At 37.6% G+C, this 24,143-nt stretch overlaps 1 long non-coding RNA gene across 7 annotated transcripts in view; it reads left to right on the forward strand.

Annotated features, from left to right (window-relative positions):
- The first annotated feature begins 2,345 nt into the window (after positions 1–2,345).
- Positions 2,346–24,143, forward strand: part of LOC143239634 (uncharacterized) — a 77,869-nt gene continuing 56,071 nt past the window's right edge. For 2 of the 7 annotated variants that reach the window (XR_013021276.1, XR_013021278.1), the window contains exons 1-3: positions 2,401–2,805; positions 19,525–19,859; positions 20,658–20,743. This is a non-coding gene — a long non-coding RNA (uncharacterized LOC143239634). Of the gene's footprint in view, positions 2,806–19,524; positions 19,860–20,657; positions 20,744–24,143 lie in introns of all 7 variants that reach the window. The other 5 variants (XR_013021274.1, XR_013021273.1, XR_013021277.1 and 2 more) reach the window with 5 other exon arrangements.

A 24,143-nucleotide genomic window follows, 5' to 3' on the forward strand; every position in this document is an offset into this window, starting at 1 on the left:
TTGGGCTATTGCTTTCCTTGTCTCGTGTAGTGCGAGGTGTGCACGAGCTGGGTGGGCGAGAGTTTTCTGGTGTAGCAAGGGCAGCCTTCGGAAACAAGTTACGGCGCAGCGGGGTTAGCCGAATCGACGGGACGGAATCATGCCTATCGTCGGGATGCACAGCCAGCCAGAGCGATATCTAAGTAAACTGTACAGTTTGGGCTCTGGATGACCCAACAGACACTGACAGATCGGCCTCCTCGCTCGAGGGCGTTAATTAGGCCTTATTGTTAGTGGCCGTCATATTTGACAGTCAAGCTACCATGTGGTCGAACTAGAAAGACAAAAAAAAAAAAAAACTTACCGGAAAAGTCGTTCATTCCCTCAACCCTTCTGTTGGTTTCTCATAGCTGGAAACACGAGGTTGGTGTTTGCTTAACAAAAGTTAATCTTTACATACAAACCAGTCTGGCCCAGCAGGGGACATCCAACGAGGAGTGGAAAAGGTAAGGGAGAAAAATCCCCTTGTGTGTGTGTGTGTATGTTTATAAAGGTTGATATTGTTCAACCAACACGAGAAGAAAAGATCGCATACTGAGTGAGGCCAAACTGACAAATGCTTATATACTTTTTGACACAGTAACTGGTAGAAGGCTGAGAGAGCGTAGCATAATCCGATTTCTTAAGTAATATATATGTATTACAATTTAAACCAATCTGGATTCTACACGATCTTTGACCTACCAAATTAAAATTGATTCTCAACTCAACTGTCCCACTGTATATATATATATATTTACCCACCAAGTAATGTAGTAAAATTAAAAAAACAAACAAACTAACACATATTTGGCGGCAGCGCTGAGCTGTAATGTATAACTAACCGTATCAAATACCCTGTCAGAACTCTTTAGGTTTACAAAGCTTTCCGCGTTGTTTTGTTATTTTGACTTTCAAGGCTTAGGAAAACTTATACTCAAATAATTCAGCCGATATTCATTTAGAAGAGGCGATAGTGATTTTTTTTTTTAAATTGAGCTTGTTTGTTTTTTTTTCAGATGAAAGAAAACTGGATCTCCCAACGATCAAATATGGATTATTCATTCAGTATATAGTCCGTGCAGTGGCTGTAATAAATGTAACTTTCAACACCCTTTGTTTGTTCTTGATTATGTACAGAATTGTTTTGAGGTTCGTTTATCAACAACTGAAGAGAGCAATATTACGGTTAAAAAGCATTGAAACTCGGTTTTAAGCAAAACTTACCTCATTTTATAAAAGATCTAAAGAGTAGGCGTAGACGCAAAAGGCACACCCTAATATATCAACATAAAATGGGCTAACCGTGTTTAGAAGCGACTTTTAGGACTAGTATATATGTTCTTCACAAATAGAAAAAAATAAACTAGTTACCATACGAGAGTTGTTTTGTTTAAACAACAACATTTTGTAACATACTGCTATAGTTATCTAAAAAATCCATTAGTTAATTTTTCAGACGTTGGAGTCTTAACAGTAGTTTCATTCACTAGTTTCTCTACTCAGTTTATTCGTTTTTTTGTTTTTTAATTCCGTGCAAAGCTACTCTAGGGCTATTTGTGCTAGCTGTACCTAATTTAGTAGTGTAAGACCAGAGGGAAGGCAGTTAGTTATCACCACTCACCACCAACTCTTGGGCTACTCTTTTACGAACGAATAGTGAGATTGACCGTCACATTATAACGCTCCCACGGCTGAAATGGCGAGCACGTTTGGTGTGACGGGGATTCGAACCCGCGACCCTCATATTACGAATCGATTGCCTTAACCCACCTGACCATGCCGGGCCTTTTCTAGTCAGAAGTCCGTGTATGTTTGCGTCCTGTAAATCGATTCATGAAGTGCTCCAGAAGTCTGTTCTGTGTTTGTCCAAACTATTTAAAGCCGGGTATGGCCTAGTGGCTAACGTATAAAACTATGAATTCTAGGGTCCTTGGTTCGAGTATCATTTCTTTTGGGCCGTGAGTTTATTATAAGAGTGACAGTCAAGTCTCATTATTCCATTAAAGTATCTCAAAAATTAGCGGTTGGTAATGTTGAATAATTTTCCTTCTCTCTAGTGTATATATTTAGTTCGAAATTAAGTTAGGGCACATAAGTCCTCCCATCTCCTCGCGAATATTGGGAAACAACGTTTTCCAGCTGCGGATCTTCTTCTATGGATGTGTTATACGAGCACGCCCTCGTTCTTGTTTGTTTGTCATACGTCATTTTAATACAGTGACGGTATGCCCTATTAGTGTATATAGTCAGAACCGGATATAAAATGATATTTGTTTGTCTGCTTCATAATTTTCACGCCCAGCTGCACAAAGAGTTATATTTGCATAGTGGTTATAATTTGAACTAATAGACCAGAGGACATGACTGTTAATCAACCGTACCAGCGCCTACATTCGCACTATCCATGTGGGATTGAATGGTGGTATTTTGCTGTCAGTTTTATATCACACCCACAATTCATAAGTGTAGAGACGAGAATGATTTGGTGGATATAGGCCCGAACTCTGAACTCTCGAATCTACAGTCGGAAAACTGGCTGTTAGATGCGTAATAATAATAAGAAAATAATAACCACAACACGCTTAACGTGTTCCATTTATTTGTGTACGTGGGTTTTCACTTGATGTTCGGCTGGTGGTCAATGGTGTTTGCCGTGGAAAGAAGGCTAGACTTTCGTGGAATGAAAGTGGGTGGTTGTTCCTGCTCCATGGAATCAAGATTAGCATTTGTTCGTCTAACTTAGAATTAGGTAGAGCAGTCAGTAGCCTTCCATATGGGACACTGGTAAGCAGTCGATAGTTTTAGATATAGAATATTGGTGATCTATCCATATTATTCCATATAGAATATTGGTGAGATATCCGTAGTCTTCCATACGTAATACTGGTGAACTACCCATATCATTCCTTGCATAAGAACAGCGAGCTTTTCAGGTGGAGTTTTTCACAAACAAATAGTAGTCCTCTGCTACTAAGTACTGGTTGTATAACTATAGCATTTCGTTACAATACTAGTAAGTTAGAGAATGTGCGAATTAGTGGTAAGTATGGATGTCCTCGTTGATATAGAAATAAACTGTATTTGAATCGAGGTCACCTCAATGTCCATTATAACTGTAACGCCTCTTTAAATGTTCTTCTACACTTATTGTGGGTACTAGGGTTGTGTTTCTTATTCGCACAATCCAAGCGCAGTTAATATTATTCTAGCATTCTTAAAAGAATAAAAGGTCGTAAAGCAAAAAAAAAATCAATTCTATGCGCGATATATACATAACTAATATTATACACACTTTGTTTGTTTGCTTGTTTATCTGTTTTGAATTTTGCGCAAAGCTACACGAGGGCTATCTGCACCAGCCGCCCCTAATTTAGCAGTGTAAAACTAGAGGCAAAGCAGCTTGTCATCACCACCCACCGTCAACTCTTGGGATCCTCTTTTACCAATGAATAGTGGGATTCACCGTCACATTATAATGTCCCCACGGCTGAGAGAGTGAGCATGTTTGGTGCGACGGGGATTCAAACCCACGACCCTTAGATTGCTGAAAGAATTGTACCAGGAAGTGACGGACAATAAACCGAATGCGAAGGACAAATATTATGTTATCTTGTTGTTTATATAATGAATCAGTGCTTTATAACTTTTATCAGTTTTAGTTTTATGACTTGCTATACACCTAATTAGGAAAGTATATCAAATTATCTCTACAAGTTATTGGATTTCAGTTTCAGTTCTGGATTATATAAGTTGCTTTATTTGGTGAGAAACTATTAATAATTATTTAGTGTGTGAAAACATACATTTTTTGGCTTTTCATACACTTAGAACAGATTAGTTACGTTAATCAGATTTACTTCTTGCCTGTTTACGTAACTTTGGTCAAAAGCTTATTTGTTTGTAATTAAGTACAAAGATACACAATGAAATATCTGAGTTCTGCTCACAAAGGGGATTGAAAACCGTGTTTTTAGCGTTGGAGGTCCGCAGACACACCGCTGTGTCACTGGCAGTGAGTGAGCTGGTCGAAAGCTAATGTTTGTTACTTTGCTTTGTTGGAATATATGTTTATATATATATATATCGTGTTTTGTAGTTCTTAAAACCCACTTCTGTGTTTGTGTTTTTCTTTTAGCAAATCCACAAAGGCTATCTGCTCAGCCCACCGAGGGGAATCGAACCCCTGATTTTAGCGTTGTAAATCCGGAGACATACCGCTGTACTAGCGGGGGGGGGCCCTTCTGTTACTTTCTTTAACGAAAGCCTTCATAGTAAACACAATTTCATAAATATAATTCGAGCGAGCCTTTCAAACATATCCTTTTACAGAAACATGTATGACTAATAATATATTCAACATTCAGCTATTACTCCCAGAAAAAACGTCCAGAATTGCAGTGACACTGAAGATGTATATGTGTGTTATGTACCCCTTAAGTTTTCCTTCCCGACTTAATGTTCATATTTCGTCAAAGAAAAAAACTTTGGTATTTTTCAAAGTTCCAAAACTCTGCGGAGTTTCAGAGCTCCCTCTACAAAGGAAAATAAATCTATCCTGTCACGAAGTTCTCAGTTTGTACGCATATGGAAATGAAAAGCATTTAAAACAGTCGTTCCTCTCCTAAGCTCTGATAGTTCACCGTGTTTCCTTGGCTATAATTTTAGTCATTAAATATGAGGTTTCAGAGTGCACAAGTTAACAGGGTGACTATGTATCTTCCCCTTCATTTCAGCATAACAGAAGTTCGACATTAAAAACATGGCTTTAGGCATCTGAAATGTTATACTCATCCGTAGAGAGTAGACGGGCGTGAAAAATGACTAAGTGGTCTTCTGAAGTGCATCCGGACACGTATATATAATTTAATGCTAGGACTAAACTCGGTCCGATGACCAGCGGTCAAAAATTATAAAAATAGTACTCCATTTGAAGACTTTCAAAGTGTGTAATTACCGTTTTCATGAAAGTGAAGTATTATAGTGGGTTGTGAGTAGGGGGAACCGGTTATTTTGAACCATTTAATGAAGACCCGCCGCGTGGTCCTTGAGGCGGTTAGTGAAATACGCAGTTCGTTAGGTGAGACCGTTCACGCCTCGCGCTATTAGCACGTGATTTCAGAGAAACATCACCACCAGTCCGTCGGATTTTACGGACGTTCGTGTTGCGATGAATTCGGAAAGAAAAGTTGTTTTTTTTCATTGACTTCTTGAAAACTGTTCAAGACGCACCACTTTTATCCGTAGAAATCCGTTTGGAAAACAGTTTTCATCGAATAAATACCATGCACGTGCAAAGGCTGAATAGTTTCAAAAATGTCTTGCCTAAAACTCTAATACACCTAACGGCGGCAGAAGAAAACGACTGCACGAATGTGTTTTTCCATTTCTTTTGTCATGTAAAAATCGTACAAGTAACAATACACATTATCAGTCTTGTTTTGTTGATAAAGATTCCCTCAATATGTGTACAAAGTACCTAGCAAAAATATTGATTTTTTGTTTTTTAATTTCGCGCAAAGCTACACGAGGGCTATCTGCGCTAGCCATCCCCAATTTAGCATTGTAAGACTAGAGGAAAGGCAGCTAGTCATCACCACCCAGCGCCAACTTTTGGGCTAATCTTTAACCAACGAATAGTGGGATTGACCGTCACGTTATAACGCCTCCACGTCTGAAAGGACAAGCATGTTTGGTGCGACGGGGATTCGAACTCGCGACACTCATATTACGAATCGAACACGTTAACCCACCTGACCATACAGCCCTCCTGGCCATACAGTCCTCCTGACCATACAGCCCACCTGGCCATACAGCCCTCCTGACCATACAGCCCTCCTGACCATACAGCCCACCTGGCCATACAGTCCTCCCACTCTTTTGTAAGTCGAAACATTCTGTATGTCTATTCGCACGTTACTCGAAAAACAGTATTTTCTGAGAAACAAATTCCTGTCTTCGTGACATCGTTATGTGAGTTTCCTTAAAATATCGTTTGTTTGGAGCTATTATAATGGAACATTTATCTTAGAATTCCAGGTTACTTCCCTCCGTATATATATATATTGCTATCAGTTTTATTGTTTACATTTTTTTTTCGTATCTGTTTTGTAATTTAAGTTCTGTAACCGTCATAGCTTGTTGAGTATGCTTGTTAAAGGCTTTGAGATAGACAGTGAACCTTATTTTACGTATGCAACGCCTAAAGCTTCTTAAGTCCGCTGTTCGATACTCACATTCGGTTTACATGCATTTTTATTGTACTACTTGGCAGAATTAAACGACTGAAACAAAGGCACAATTTTGTGGATTAAACTTACAAGCAGTAAACAATGAACTTTCTTTTTATAAGATTTTTATTATGCGATTCTAGTTGACGCTAAACAAGATTTCGGTTTCTGTGCCGAGGTCTCCAGTAAAAGTTCACTCCTCTCTGTTAAAAACTAGTAAGACATTTATTAATCATTGTTGATTTTGAACAGAATGTCTTCTATATATTTATTATTCATATGGCTATTTCCTGGGGCGACGACAGCCAAAACTCCCAAAGAAAATTAAAACCTTGAAACGCGTCAACACAATGACGCAAACCAGATTTCGGTGTTTTTATCTGTGGATACATTTTGTCAAAGTAGCGGACTCCAGGCACTTGTGGTTTACTCACTGTCAAAGGTCTCAAATGTACAGACCTCTTGCGATAACTTAGGCCTACTTTAATTCCATGGGAACGTTGTAGTAACTGCGATAATTTTCATCATCCAAGGACGTGTCACATCCACATCAACAGAAGTAATGTCTCACGATCTCCTTATTGGAGAAATCTATCCAAGTGAGTCAATTAAAATAACTTCTTGGATATTCATTTATTCTTTTTTCTACCACCACACACGCAGTTGCGCAAAAATAATTGATTTTTTTCATTTTTTTAAATATTTGAATTTTTCCAATATATAGAAGCTGTTATTGTTTATCATTATAATAATACACGAAGGGCTATCTGTGTTATGCCCACCACGGGTATCTAAACTCGGTCTGTAGCGTTTTAAGTGTGCAGATGTACCGCTGTATCACTCGGGTTTGGAGGGCGGAGTCTAGGGAAATATAAAATCACATTTTAGGTTTGAACTTTTATTCCATACCGTCACTTATCAGTTTGTTTGTTTGTTTTTGAATTTCGCACAAAGCTACTCGGGGGCTATCTGTGCTAGCCGTCCCTAATTTAGCAGTGTAAGACTAGAGGGAAGGCAGCTATTCATCACCACCCACCGCCAACTCTTGGGCTACTCTTTTACCAACGAATAGTGGGATTGACCGTCACATTATAACGCCCCCACGGCTGAAAGGGTGAGCATGTTTGGCGCGACGGGGATGCGAACCCGCGACCCTCGGATTACGAGTCGCACGCCTTAACACGCTTGGCCATGTCGGGCCCAGGGCGGAGTCTAGAGAAATATAAAATCACATTTTGGGTTTGAACTTTTATTCCATACCATCACTTATCAGTATTTGAGTTTTGAATTTTGTTAAAGTAATGTGCAATCTTGCGGTGAATTCCTCCAATTTTCTTCTTCTCAGTTTCAAGTTTTTGATGTAAAATTGAAGTTGAGAATTTCTTTAGTCACAGAATCGATATAGTTCGAGAACTTAGCTATGTATCATAACTGCAGCTGTGATTTTTAGTATCTCCGAATTGATCGGCTCGTTATACGACACATAAATCTCTAAGACTCAGACATCCACACTCCCCAGGGGCACAGCAAAATTTCTGCGGACTTGTACTGCTAGAATCCGGATTTCGATACTCATGGTGGGCGGAACAACGATAGCCCTTTATGCAACTCTGTACTTAAATACAAAACAAACAAACAAAACAGACGCCCGTAATTTGCAACTGTTGACCAGAAGAAAGGTAACCAGTCAACAGTTAACCAACTATTATGCGGCTCCTTCAACGTAACCGAGTACTGAGATTGATTGTCATAGTTATACTGTCTTTCACAAAGCGTTCTCAACGACCTTTTGGGACTCGAGACTTGGACATTAAAATACCATCTCAGGGTACTAATTGTTCTCTTAGTTAGTTTTATATCATAGCTTCGTGGCCTGGCATGGCAATGTGGTTAAGGCATTCGACTCGTAATCCGAGCATCACGGGTTTTAATTCCCTTCCCACCAAATATGCTCACCCTATCAGCAGTGGGAGCGTTATACAATGACGGTCAATCATCTCACTAATTCGTTGGTAAAAGAGTAGCCCCACGAGGGTTATCTGCGCTAGCTATCTCTAACTTAGCAGTGCAAGACTAGAGGGAAGGCAGCTAGTCATCAGCAACCACTGTCAACTCTGGGGCCACTATTTTACCAGCGAATAGTGGGATTGGCTGTAACATTATAACGCTTTTACGGCTGATAGAGTGAGTATGTTTGGTGGGAAGGAGATAAGTTGGGAGGGAGAGAAGGTTGAAACATCACTTAAATTTTTCCAAAATCGAGTTTATACCGAGACCACCGCATGTCCTGAGGTAATACCATCTATTGGAATGACATACTAATATTTTATGACGTCGTACAATACACCATCACCTTACGTCGTGATATAAGATGAGACATGGTCTTTATCAAAGGGCTCCGTCGACACTAACATATTCTCTGCTGTTTTCACTCAAGTATTATTTTCATATTTATTAGGATGGCATATCGTTACTGTATGATGTGACATAACCCTCTCAAAACGGCAAAACACCGTATTTTGCCCCTGAATATAATACTAACTTGTTTTATGACGCAATATTTGTTAACATGGCAAAACGCCTTGCTGTGATTCTGTAACACCTTCTAATGACATGATCTAGTACTGTGTTATGGTGCGATGAGATACTGTCTTATGGTGCAATATTTGTTAACATGGGTAAACGACTCACTGTGGCTTTGCGACACCTTCTAATGATATGACATAGTACTGTGTTATGTCATGATGAAATACTGTCTTATGGTGCAATATTTGTTAACATGGGAAAACGACTCACTGTGGCTTTGCGACACCTTCTAATGATATGACGTAGTACTGTGTTATGTCATGATGAAATACTGTCTTATGGTGCAATATTTGTTAACATGGGAAAACGACTCACTGTGGCTTTGCGACACCTTCTAATGATATGACGTAGTACTGTGTTATGTCATGATGAAATACTGTCTTATGGTGCAATATTTGTTAACACAATCAAACGTCTCACTGTGGCTTTGCGACACCTTCTAATGATATGACATAGTATTGTGTTATATCATGATGAAATACTGTCTTATGGTGCAATATTTGTTAACACAATCAAACATCGCCAGAAGAGAACACATAGAAAATCTAAAGCTGTAGAGATTACTGAAACTTTTCAATTCCACTTTTGACTTAAACAAATTTTTTAATCTGAAAAACCGCACTTTAAATGACTATTCTATAGCCAGAGCTCTCACGATTTCATTTCTTTTATCAAAACATGCATATTTTTTTCACCTACTGAAAGGCTTTCCTATTATATTCATAGAGAAACCGGATCGAGCCCATGATAAACCACTGATTCTTAGCGGAATTTTTAGAGCAGCTAATTTAGTTTGAAGAAGTGATACTATTTTATTTCATAACACATTAAAATATCATTTTGTGACATCAAATATAAAACAATCATATGATAGTGTACAGAATCACCTAGTGGTAAAACATAATTGTACGATAGCGCCATCTATGGCATAATAAACGCCATGTTTTGATATAATGTGACATTATCTTACATAGCTTGACAACGCAGTAAACCTCTCGAAACTAATATATCTTAAACATAAACGCTCAGTAAAGATAATTGTAGTTGTTAATTACATGAAAATCAATAAGAAGGGTTTTAATGTCAAAAGTTCTCAACAGGCGGCCCGCTTTGAGCTAATATTCCGCGTAGATGATAAATTACATGATTTGCTATCACAGCGTTGCGTTTCTCATTAATCGATCTTTGTTTCATTACCAACTCAAGTCTTACAAACCGAATAAAATTAAAAGCAAAATGACATATTTATAGAACATTACAATTAGAATACCGTAAGAATGTGACATGTTAAACACAACAGGTTGATGCAATTCATTTTAGTGGTGTTTAGAATGTCACTGAGAGAACTATAGGAGACACCATGAAGTGTTTATTAAATGCGATAAGGAAAAAAAAACAAACACCATGACATGTTGTGAACGTTACTAACAAAACACTTGAGATACTTTTTATGGTGTTTATAATACCAGGAACAGAACACCATGACATGTTCTAAACGTTACTAAAAGAATGCTTGAGGTAGTTTTTATGGTTTTCATAATACTAGGGACAGTACACCATAATATGTTCTGAACATAACTAACAAAACACTTGAGATACTTTTTATAGTGTTTATAATACTAGGAAGTGCTCGTGAGTGCTGGAAAAACACTTTAAGGATCTTGGAATGTGATAAATAAAGAACACCGTTTACCACCAGGTGTTGAGATGGTTTGAAAGGAATAAATGCGTACAAACTAGAATGCAACATGCTTGAAACATTAAACGAGAATTTAAGAACTAATCACATAGCTGAGAAACGGGTACACACGTTATTTTTTTATCTCTCTCCCTAAAACATAAAAACTATAAATTAATTTAAAAGTAGAGAGATTAGTCCAGATTAATCCGGTTATAAATTACGACAATGAGAGGTTAAAACGCTTTCCATTCTTTTGGATTAGACTTGCCACAAAAAACACGACGGTCAACTTTCTTGACAAGATGTCACGTGAATGGCATGCCTTGCATTTCAACTCCGTTCAGTATTCAGACAACAAAGATACATTATTTTATTATTTAGTATATATATATATATTTGTATTAATATATATTTTTTTACTGCAGGACACATATTATCTAGGTTAATATTAAAACGGATTATCAACAAGAAGCTTAGCGTGGCGATATATTTTTTGCTTTTAACATTGTTCTACGTGACGTCATCGAGAAGTGGCCAGAATGCTAACTTTCGCATCACGTGACGTCCTAAATGTCGCATGTCATGATAAGAAACTTCTAACTTTTGTTTAGTTCATTTTTCTCTTTGAGATATTCTTTTTCACGGTTTCAGGACTAAAATTCTTGTTTCCGATGGCCAATAGTTCTGGAGATTGCGATGAATTTTAAAACGTTTCTAGAAACGTAAGTTCATTATCAGAGAACAAGAAACGGAGTTTCAAACAGTCTCATGTTTTACATCGTTCTGAATGCCTGAAGTTGTTGTATAGATTTATTGTTTAAATTAACAATGGCATTAACAAAGTTTCTTTATGTTTAAAAAAAACGCCTTCTGTTGCTTATTGGCATTATTCAGAGCCAGCAATGATTCCCGAGTGGTCGAGTTATCAAGTCTGCCGCAGTGTAAATCCGAGGATCCATAGTTTGGTTCAGTTACTGCAAGATAGTACTTATCTCTTGGTTGTGGTGGTGGTGGGGGTGTATGTTAACTCACGGTAAAATTTCACCATTTGATTAGATTAACCCCAAATTGGCGGTAGGTGTTGTCAACTAGCTGGCCACTATTTTCTAGCTTTGCAGCTTTAGAACTGGACACGGTTATGTGCAGGTGTCTCTTGTGGTTGGTTGGTTGATTTAGTGTTTTATGGCACAAAGCAGCTAGGCTATGTGTAACCTTGCAAGAATGTCCAAAACAATCAACCTATCAAAATCAGCAATAAGTAGCCTTTGGTCAGTAACTAAGATAATTAAACATACAGATATGAACATAAAAGGCCATTTCTAGGTCACCATGTTCTGCTAGATGACCGTACGAGAATTCTGTGCAAAGTCAAGTCAGGTGAGACAACACTTCCCGTGTGTGAGAAAAACAGCGGTGTCTAATGTATTGTGGGAAGCCAGTCAGCCATGACAAACGACACCCAGTCTGACGCTTACCAGCCACCAATTACACTGCTAATGCTTTTCAACGATCTTTATACTGCAGCCCTTTATATGTTTATGAGGGACCTTGACATTTATAGACTATTCACGTCTACGTATGTTATAGATTTAAAATTCTGACGAAGACTAGATTTTCGTGTTGTACAGATAGATAAACGTATCACGGACTTTTATGCTAGTCTATCCACTCAGCGACCTCTCTGTTTCATGTATTTAATCTCTCTTTTTTTTTTTTTCTGGTTGTGACAGGAGTGTCCAGAGGATGAAGCAAAGGAAGTACTTAGTCCCTTGGAATTTCAGAAAATAATTATTTTAATAATCTCTATTTAGAAATGGATTAGAAAAAATATTATTTAAATATAAATGACGAAATTAGGTCCACACAACTAAATCATAGTTAATCAGAGTATTGCATTTAAACTTCAGGGTAAAAATGGATTGCGCTCTGCAATTATTTGCCCCCACCAGAATGAATTCTGCGGACATTCGTGTTCCCACAGAGGTTCAACGCTAATCTACACACTAAATAAAATTTGTTGGTTTGATTACCGCAACGCTGATACGAGTCCATTGGATTCTTTTTTTTTCCCCTAAAAATAAACACGTGTTGTGTGTTAATTGGTAAACACATTCCTTTAAAATTCCAACCGAGAACAAATATATTTCTAGTCAGTTGTAAACTCTCTCTTTGTTAACTTGAAGATGACTTAGGAGGCTCAGCATGACTAAATTGTTAAGGTACTCGACTCGTAATCCGAGAGTCGCGGGTTCGAATCCCCTTCGCACCAAACATGCTTGCCCTTTTAGCCGCGGAGGCGTTATAATTTGACGGTAAATCTCACTGTTCGTTGGTAAAAGAGTAGCCCAAGAGTTGGTAGTGGATGGTGATGACTAGCTGCCTTCTCTCTAGTCTCACACTGCTAAATTAGGGACGGCTAGCGCAGATAGCCTTCGTGTAGCTTAGCGAGCATATTTGGTGTGATGGGGATTCGAATCCGTTACCCTCGGATTACGAGTCGAGTGCCTTAACCATCTGGCCGTGCCGGTCCCCAGTTATTAAGTTACGTAGTGTTTTAACCAATGGTTTACACGTAGAATATTTTCCAAAAATGTAAATCTAAACCGTCTTTTAAAAAAGTATGTGTTAGTTATGGCTACGTTTATTTCAGTAGGCTTACACATCAGTTTCACCTACTGTTTTATGAAAAATTCATAAATTGCATGCTATTTCCCAGTCCCTTAACAACATACGCAGTGAAAGGTGACAAGACATTTCCCAAAGTCCACACATACACACACGTATATATTAGATACAAACTAGAAAAGGTTCAAGGGTCAGTTACTTCAAAATCCTTGTGAGAACTCGTGGCAATAAGCTCACGAGTTGGATAACACTATGTAACACAAATTTTGTTTCTAGATAGTATATGTTATTTCTCAATTGTTTATGTTGTAAAAGTACAGAATATGGCCATTATTCCCTTCAAACTTTGCTTTTGTTACCTGGATAATGAAATTTAGAAATAACCTATTTTTTTATGTAAAAACGGGCAAATTTGCACATTTTTATTGACATAAGGTTTGAAGAAAACAGCATATAAATCAAAATTTACATGTATTTATACTAAAGATATACGAAAATGAACAAAAATGTTTAGAAGTGAGTAGTTTTTCGAGACTTGCGACTGTAATGTAAATCACTTTCACGTATCAGCCCCCATATATAGTCTCCCCATCATGTCTCGTTATACGCTCCATAGCAGAAGTGTTCAAAGTCCAGTATATCTTGGTGGAAGCGCTTGCCTTGCTCCTCTGAGTATACTCACATGTTTTCCTTGAATTTATCAAGATGAGCGTCAAGGACATGGACTTTCAGGGACATCCTGCAACCCATTTTGCCGTAGTTCTTCACCAGAGCCTCAACCAGTTCCACATAATTTTTGGCCTTATGATTGCCCAAGAAGCCCCGAACCACTGCGACAAAGCTGTCTCAAGCTTTTTTTCTCTTCCTACTGAGCTTCTTGGGGAATTCTCTGCACTCCAAGATATTCTTAATTTGTGGTCCAACGAAGACACCAGCTTTGACCTTTACCTCAGACAGCTTAGGGAAGGAGTCTCGAAGGAACTTGAAGGCTGCAGACTCCTTATCAAGAGCTGTGACAATTTTTTTCATAACACCCAATTTTATGTGCAATGGTGGGAACAACACCTTCTGGAGGTCCACTAGTGGCCCACACTTGACATTGTGCATCTCCACAGAGAACTCGGTCCGTTGTGGCCAGTAGTTCCTGTTGTAGTGCACTGCGATGTCCCTGCTTTTCCAAAGGCAAAGATAACAGGGAAACTTAGTAAAGCTTCTCTGGAGACCTATCAGGAATGCCACTATTTTGAAGTCACCGATAATTTCCCAGCTTACACTATCAGAAATTTAAAAAAATTAATTAATTAAAAGATATTTAAACTTTAAAAGGTCTAAAATTTGTATAATATAAAGCAAGCAAAAATTGTCCGTCTTACCTACTAGAGGTTTTGCAGTTCTCGCAGGTAAAATGAGGTAACTAGGATTTGTCTTGATCCACGACAGGCATGCCAAAATATGCTTCATACATTTTAGCAGATGCTGTTACAGAGTACTTTTTTGCTCTTGTCTTGATAAACTGACCACACACATAACAGAATGCGTCTGGAGAATGCTTGCAGCTTCTTGATGCCATCTCTGATAAAATCAGATAGGTCTATGTGTTCACTTAGGCAGCTGGAACTAAACTGAAGTAGTGAGCCCCTGTATATATATTACTATGGAAAGTTCTAGAAAATTCTCCTAAGTTCTACAACATTCTAGAAAATTCTCTATCAGCTACTCAACACTGAATCTACATGAAATGTTCTGGAAAATGGGTAAATTTGAAAATTTCATTACCCGGGTCACAAAAGCAAAGTTTGAAGAGAAAAATAGGTCTTTTCCATTTACTTTAGGTATAAGCAATTGGGAAATAACACTTTTTGTCCAGGAACAAGAAAAAGTAAAAATTTTATTACATAGTGTAGCCTTCAAATATGTGACACGAGGAAATTAGCAAAAACTTCACGCAACCATACTGAACCAATACATGAAAAATGGACACGATATGAATAAATCATACACCTTTTTCGCATATAAAGAAAATTCATATAAAATTAAAATAAAAATAGAAGAAAATACCACCTGAAAAATATGGAAAAGAAGGAAATCTCACGCGACATGAAGAAATCAATACGCAAATTAAAAAGAGGCCAACATTCGCTGGTGAAAGTAACATGTTTCCACCATACAGTTATAACGTGGTCAATTTCGACACCATAAAAATTCCTTAAAAGCACAGTAAAACCAAAAATTGTCAATATGATTGCTTTGGACGTGAACCAAATCTAATGTAAGTTGGTTAACAAACACATGAATATTTCAAGAAAACTCCAAATTGTGCTTCTATCTCTGAAAAATTGACTAAAACGCAAAAAATTCTAAAATATCCTATATGTCTGTTTGTGACCTTTAAATAGTATCTTTGTGCTATAGCCTTCACAGATTGGTCGAAATTTGACCAAGATGTGGACCAAATAACGCTTAATTGATCTTTTGACCTCTTTAAATGACTAAAAATGGCACATATTTTTACATGTAGGGGCACTGTTGAAAATTATCTTTCACTAATTCGCATGCAAGTTGGTGAAAATATGGCTGAATAGTTCACTCCCCTCAAAACGAGATAATCTTTTTTTTTGTGAGTCTTACCCTCCTTCTCCCTGAAAGCTCAAAATAACTTATTTTTGTATTTCAATTGTTGGAAGCATAAAAATTCATATTTGTGCAGATTTTCATCTTGACTACTGTAAATATAACCTCGCACGAGCTCCCAAACAAATTTTTTCGTTGTTCGATTTTTCACCCCATGAAGTCCTTAGAAAAGAATTAATTAAAAAAAAAGACACGTGTGTCTCAGATGAAGTTATAATTATTCGAAGTTTCGAGTCGATTTGCACAAAAATGAAGGATTAGAGATCGATTGAAATACATTGGGAAGAATAAGGAGGAACAGACATGACAAAAGAAAATCTAACATGACATGAACTATTGTTTCACATGACGTAACCAGATCGATATAAAAGTAAAACATTTACTACCATCTTGCAAATAATTTACCAGATTTTCATCATCTACATTGAATATTTCTAGATAATGTATTCATTCGTATTTACTTTTGTCATATACGCTACACACGTGTCTCCTTATTGGACCGGCATGGCCAGGTGGGTTAAGATACTCGACTCGTAATTTGAGGGTCGCGGGTTCGAATCCCTGTCGCACCAAACATGCTCGCTCTTTCAGCCGTGGAGGCGTTATAATGTGACGGTCAATCTCACTCTTCGTTGGTAAAAGAGTAGCCCAAGAGTTGACGATGGGTGGTGATGACTAAGTGCCTTCCCTCTAGTCTTACACTGCTAAATTAGGAACGGCTAGCGCAGATAGCCTTTGTGTAGCTTTGTGCGAAATTCTAAACACTCCTTATGCGGTAATGGATGTGTTATGTGTGTTTTTATCTCATCGAGCAAAGCCACATCGGGCTATCTTCTGAGTCCAACGAGGGGAATCGAACGCCAGATTTTGGCGTTGTAAATCTGTAGATTTACCGCTACGCGAGCGAGGTACTGGATGTATTGTATTGGGCCGATTATAGGGCAATCTCAAATATAAGGCGACCTCCATTTTCAGAAACTATGGAAAAAACAACAAATGAGTGTCATCATGTCCTATTCTTGGATTGAAAAATCAGTTCTACTATTGAATAGCCTGCAGGTGGATTCATCACAAGAATTTACAATGACCTTGAGCAAACATTTGGCGCGCATGCGTACACGGATGCTAACTGAACATTCAGGAATGCAACAGACTAAAATAGGGGGAAGGAGCCTGTGGCCGGCTACTATTTATAAGACGAGGTATGAATTTTACAGCTTAATTGTTAATAAACAAATACCTTCTAATTGGGCCAATACGATAATAAACACAAACTATCTGTGTTATAAGTTTCCTACTCCATTATTCTGTGATATTTTACAAAATGTACTTAGGCCAGAGGTTGTCTAGTGGTAAATAAGCCTACCTTTTGAAGCCTATGGTTCAAGGTTCGTACCCTTTCTTTGCGTCATTGGTGTTCTCATATCAAAGTCGTAGGTGGTTATATATAAGATGACGGTTAAATTCCTCTATTTGAATAGAGTTGTTAGGGACGAATAAGAATAGTAGCAGTTCGAATATCTGAAATAAACAAACGATGTTCATATGCACTCTTTTTAAAGTTTCTTCTTTTATAAAACTGCTTTAAAAATAGATAGATAGAAGGAAAACAAAGGACAGACAAATAGACACATTAATAGACAGATTGAGAGGAAAGCAATGATTGTATTGCCTTGCATATATATGATATGCTAATGAAACAAACGCAGGTGTCCAATGAAAACACGCAGACGTCGCTTATGTATTTTTGGTACCTTGAGGCTACGTTAAAGTCTCCTGAACGATTGTATGTGTGTATATATATGACATTGCGTAGCACCAGTTAGGTCAGACAAAACTCTTTTATCAGGAGTGCAAATTCAGTAGATCAGAGTCACCTGGTAGAGAAACGGGAGAACCCCTGCCAAGACAGAAGACGTTACTACGAAAGCTTCCGGTTTACTTGGTTGAATCGACAGACGATCTATTAGCCTTCCAAGCAGTTATGTTAACAGGCAGATGAAAAGAGACAAAAACATCTATTTATTAGCATGGTTTCTTACAAATAGAAATGCAGATAAGTTTGACTTTCTATTTTTGCTACACAAGTCATGTCGACGATTAGATCAGCGAACAAAATCCCGCTTGTGACAAGTTGGATTTGTTTGATATTAACTATACCTGTAATAGACTAATAAATAAGAATATGTTTTAAACACGCGCATATATAAAGATCAACTGGTATTTTTTTTTCTTGTGATAAGTAGATACTATGAAGTATAGATCCTATCAGAAACAAACAATCATTGTTTTTTTTTTAATTTCGTGCAAAACTACACGAAGGCTATCTGCGCTAGCCGTCCCTAATTTAGCAGTGTAAGACTAGAGGGAAGGCAGCTAGTCATCACCACCCACCGCCAACTCTTGGGCTACTCTTTTACCAACGAATAGTGGGATTGACAGTCACGTTATAACGCCCCATACGGCTTAAACAGCCAGCATGTTTTGCGACGAGGATGCACACCCGCGACCCTCAGATTACGAGTCGCACGCCTTAACACACCTTGCCATGCCGGGCCACAAACAAGGAACAAAAACAATAGTAAATACAGAAAACGAATCGCAAGTAAAAGTCGTAGATAGAATATTCAATGATATCACAGGCTAAATTATAGTGTTATTTGAGAATTTGTTATGTTTGGATACATAAAAAACCTTGTGAAATTATATGGGTAAGCTGAACGTAAGTTACTTATGAAAATGCGCTATATACTCTTCAACATGAAAACAGCTTCTTTTGCAAAAAAAAAAGAAAAAAAAGACTGTCTTAAACGGTGGGCTTATTGGTTACTGTGTCCGCACTTCGAAGCTCAGGATTCATGATTCTCCGTCTTTTGCCATGAAAGTCGCTCCATGCTTTCGGTCTGAGATTTCAAACCTACAGTTCGGTCAAACAAGAGTGGCCCAACAATTGGCTCTTGGTGCTGTTGGCTGGGTGTTCCTGTCTAGTCTATCCATTCAGATAGAACGTTTTTGAGGTTTACAATAAGTACGCTGTTAAAGTAATTATTTTAGGTTAATGAGAATCACGCACATGATTGTTTAAATGATTATGTAGTATTTTAATAAGACAAGAATAATTATTTTAGATTTGGTTTCTGAATTTCGCGCAAAGCTACACCAGAGCTCTCTGCGCTAGCAGAGTCTCTAATTTAGCAGTGTAAGGCTAGAGGGAAGGCAGCTAGTCATCACTACCCACCGCCAACTCTTGGGCTGTTCTTTTACCAACGAATAGTGGGATTAACCGTAAACGTATAACACTCCTACGGCTGAAAGGGAGAGCATATTTGGTGTGATGGAAATTTGAACCTGCGACACTCGGATTACAAGTCGCACGCCTTAACCCACCTGGCCATGCCGGGCCTGAGTGCCTTCACCATCTGGCCATGCCAGTCAAATCCGTTCAGATAACAAAAAGATATAGTGAGTACGTGTGTATGGAAAAATAATATTCTAATTCGTACTCATGTTGGAACTATATTTATCAATGTTTGCTAAATTTACATTGGAAATAATCTTATATATTATTTATTTACATTTACATTCGTATAATTATTATTTTTAATTACGTTTGTAAGATTTTATTTTTGCTAAATTCCTGTGTTAATAATTAAGGCTGCTTTCTAGATTACGTTTCCAACTAAATTTCAAAGGCCCTTCATTTCCGGCAGTTCCTGCCTTCCATCTCTTAAACTGTTTGGCTGTCTGTTACAGACCACCACGAAAGACTAGCCCGTCGCTACTTTCAGCACTGCCAGTGAAGGGGTTTCGTTAGGTGAGGGCTGAGTCGTCCAGTTCTTTTGGTTCCTCGCCGGCTACCAGATCTTCGGCAAAGACCAAAGCTGAGAAAATTGTTAGTTTACGGACAGGGACAACACCTCGATGAAGATATACGACCATTAGGTTATAATATCTTGGAGCTCACCAACAATGGTTTAACTCCTGAAATGGGTGGACACGTAGCTGTGATTTATTACTGTCAAACCTATATACCTATTAACACGAACCTGGATAATCGATTTCTCTCAGACTCACATCGGAATGTTCAGGTATATGGAAAAACTGTTCTACTTGAATGTTTCCTCTGTATTGTTGATAGCGAATATAAAGAGAGTAATGTTACGTTATCTTGGTCACGTATTGTGTGACCGTTACTGAATATTCATTCTTAAAACGATGTACATATTAACGAATTTACTGATTATTGGAATAACTTGAAACAATACATAGACACGAATCTGAATTAATACCCAAAAAGGTAAAATATTTACTAATAGCCAGCTCGATAAAAACATGGATGTAGCCATGTACACAAACATGGGTAAGGAGTTTTAATGGATAAAAAGTCGTTAAAGTCACATACCAGTACTTAAGTAATAGGCACAAGAAACGATTTGGTAAGTAAGGAAGCAGGAAGATTAATAGACAGAATATTTCAAGGTGATGAACGGATATTTCAGATTTTAATAAATTAATGAGTAAACGAGAATAAAAATGTGAAACCTGGAAGTACATAAACAGAAAAAGTTAAAACAATTGGATGAAAAAACAACAAAAAGCACGTGCACATATAAATGTACTGATGAATGTTAAGACATATTCTTGTTGTCCGCGAAACATCATGAGCTAATTTGAAGAAATTTCTTCCCAGTTGAAATAAAAAAAAAATTAGAGTCTTAGTTTTGTAAATATTCAGTTGTTTTGCCTTAAAAAGTAGAATAGTCTTCATATTAAGTATGTATTTTTACGCTTATCTTTAAGGGGCATAATTGGCTATTTTGTACTGACTATGCTAAGATTTATTGTATGGTTACTTTTTCTACATAAAAATTCTCGATTTTGAGCAGAAAAGCAGAAGACACCAGGCTAGAGAAACTTTACGTAATACGATAATGAAGGCTGCCGGACTATAGAAATGACAGTTAATATAAAGGTAAGGTTGATGGACTATACAATTGATAATTAATATAAGGTGAAGGTTGCCGGACTATACAAATGATAATTAATATAAGGTGAAGGTTGCCGGACTATACAAATGATAATAATATATGGTGAAGGTTGCCGGACTATACGAATGATAATTAATATAAGGTAAAGGCTGCCGGACTATACAAATGATAATTAACATAAGGTGAAGGTTGCCGGACTATACAAATGATAATTAATATAAGGTGAAGGTTGCAGGACTATACAAATGATAATTAATATAAGGTGAAGGTTGCCGGACTATACAAATGATAATTAATATAAGGTGAAGGTTGCCGGACTATACAAATGATAATTAATATATGGTGAAGGCTGCCGGACTATACAAATGATAATTAATATAAGGTGAAGGTTGCCGGACTATACAAATGATAATTAATATAAGGTGAAAGTTGCCGGACTATACAAATGATAATTAATATAAGGTGAAGGTTGCCGGACTATACAAATGATAATTAATATATGGTGAAGGCTGCCGGACTATACAAATGATAATTAATATAAGGTGAAAGTTGTCGGACTATACAAATGATAATTAATATAAGGTGAAAGTTGCCGGACTATACAAATGATAATTAATATAAGGTGAAGGTTGCCAGACTATACAAATGATAATTAATATAAGGTGAAGGTTGCCGGACTATACAAATGATAATTAATATATGGTGAAGGCTGCCGGACTATACAAATGATAATTAATATAAGGTGAAGGCTGCCGGACTATACAAATGATAATTAATATAAGGTGAAAGTTGCCGGACTATACAAATGATAATTAATATAAGGTGAAAGTTGCCGGACTATACAAATGATAATTAATATAAGGTGAAGGTTGCCGGACTATACAAATGATAATTAATATATGGTGAAGGCTGCCGGACTATACAAATGATAATTAATATAAGGTGAAAGTTGCCGGACTATACAAATGATAATTAATATAAGGTGAAGTTGCCGGACTATACAAATGATAATTAATATAAGGTGAAAGTTGCCGGACTATACAAATGATAATTAATATAAGGTGAAGGTTGCCGGACTATACAAATGATAATTAATATATGGTGAAGGCTGCCGGACTATACAAATGATAATTAATATAAGGTGAAAGTTGCCGGACTATACAAATGATAATTAATATAAGGTGAAGGTTGCCAGACTATACAAATGATAATTAATATAAGGTGAAGGTTGCCAGACTATACAAATAATAATTAGCATAAGAGGAAGGCTGTCAGACTTATTTCACGTCATGGAATATATGTTAGCAGATTTTGTTTTTTATCTTTAATTATAGTTTGTACATCTAAATATACAAAACTTTGTTGTAATATAACTCACATAAATGCCCTTTATGTAAAATATCAAAATGGCACGAAACTTGCTTCACCGTCTGTTAGACAATAACGTCGGTCTTTTTAATAACAGCGCTGGAAACGGGCTTGTAAAAAATTCGTGTACGTGCGAAACAATCTAGGCGCTGAACAAACGTCCCTCCAGCGCTGACGAAGCTGTGGCTAACGGCCGCGTTGGTAAGTTAATTAAGAGTCAAAGAGGCCGACGTTTTAAAAATCATTTCAAGGAGTAGCATGTCGCTAGGGCTTGGTCGTCCCGTACGAACGAACAATGAAAAACATGGAGAATTACTTGCGAAGGCTTTTGTATTGTTACTATCGACACGAGGTTCTGGGTACAAATCTACATAGGAGAGTCACTTCCACAGAACAGATATCCAGTGAGGGCAGGGAACAGTTACGTATCGAAAGCTGCTCTATCGAGTGCGTTCGCCTTCTTGATATCCTTGTTAACAAATACAGGGATTTCATATAAATCCGCACGAGAGGCTATCTTCTCCAACCATCCCTAATTTTGCAGTGACAGATCAGAAAAAAGGCAGTTAGTCAAAAACTACCCACCGCCAACTCTTACGCTACTCTTTTACCAACGAATAGCAGGATTGACCGAACTTTATAGCGCGCCCACGGCTGAAAGGGCGAAATTTGCCTTAACTACCAGATTAAGCCAGGCCAACAAACACGAACATGAGAAATGATACTGTAGTTGCTCGTTTCATGGATATTTATATTTAATTAACTTTGAATATTATATTTTCATTACAAGATGTTTGTTTCAAAGCATCGCGGAAAGCACGAAAGGACGCATGACGTCACCTAAAGTTTGAACTTATAGATTACACTAGAGGATGATGGGAGCCAGTTATCCGCATCCACTGCTATCTGTTGCTTGGCCGAATAGTATGATTTGAGATATTCGGCTGATTGTTTCATTGTTTGGAATTAAGCACAAAGTTACACAATGCTCTGCCCAACACGGATATCGAAACTCGGTTTCTACTGGTATGAGTCCGCAGACATACCGCTGTGCCACTGGGAGACATGAGTCGTTTGACCGTCACTTTTAATTGATACCCTTATATCTAAAGGACGGAGCGCGTTTTTGTGGCAACTAGACGCGAACCATGAGTTCTGGCTTCATTCTCCGCCATGTCTGACTTTCTTTTGCTAAAATAAAAGATTTAGAATATGAAAATTCCACCCTTTTTGAAACTTTAAAATAAACTGAAATAGGTAGAATTTTGCGACTCGTAATCTGAGGGTCGCGGGTTCGCATCCCCATCGCGCCAAACATGCTCGCCCTTTCTGCCGTGGGGGCGTTATAATGTGACGGTCAATCCCACTATTCGTTGGTAAAAGAGTAGCCCAAGAGTTGGCGGTGGGTGGTGATGACTAGCTGCCTTCCCTCTAGTTTTACACTACTAAATTAGAGACGGCTAGCACAGATAGCCCTCGAGTAGCTTTGTACGAAATTTTAAAACAAACAAACAAAGAATAGTAGTGACTTTTTATAACTCTAATAACTAGGGTTCGAGACCTGCAATGATCGCTACGCTCTCAGCCCATTATGTAGCTTTGCGCTTAAAACAAATTGCCTGTTTATTTATCTGAAAGTTATTTACCTATTGAGGGCCGCTGGTGGGTTAGTGGTGAGTTCACGGAGTTACAATACTAAAACCAAGGGTTAAATTCCCCATGTCGGACACAGCAGATACCTTCTCACAAAACAAACGAGCTTATTGGTGTATTTGTATCATGGACATACTTTTTTCTATGATATCATCTTGTTATTGGTTTAAACATAAGTACATTTTAGCATATATTTTCTTTTAAGCTTTTGACCTTTCAAATCTTACGAATCACGATCACGAATCAACATAATTTCTTTTCATGCTTGCTCAAATCGCAGCATAGCCGCTCATAGAATAGTTTTAAAGTTTTCAAGTACGAACTTTCAGTTTATAGCTCCTTCATATGTAGACAGATCTGAGA

This window comes from Tachypleus tridentatus, chromosome 13 (genome assembly GCF_004210375.1).
Source record: "Tachypleus tridentatus isolate NWPU-2018 chromosome 13, ASM421037v1, whole genome shotgun sequence".
In the NCBI taxonomy this organism is placed as follows: Eukaryota; Metazoa; Arthropoda; class Merostomata; order Xiphosura; family Limulidae; genus Tachypleus; species Tachypleus tridentatus.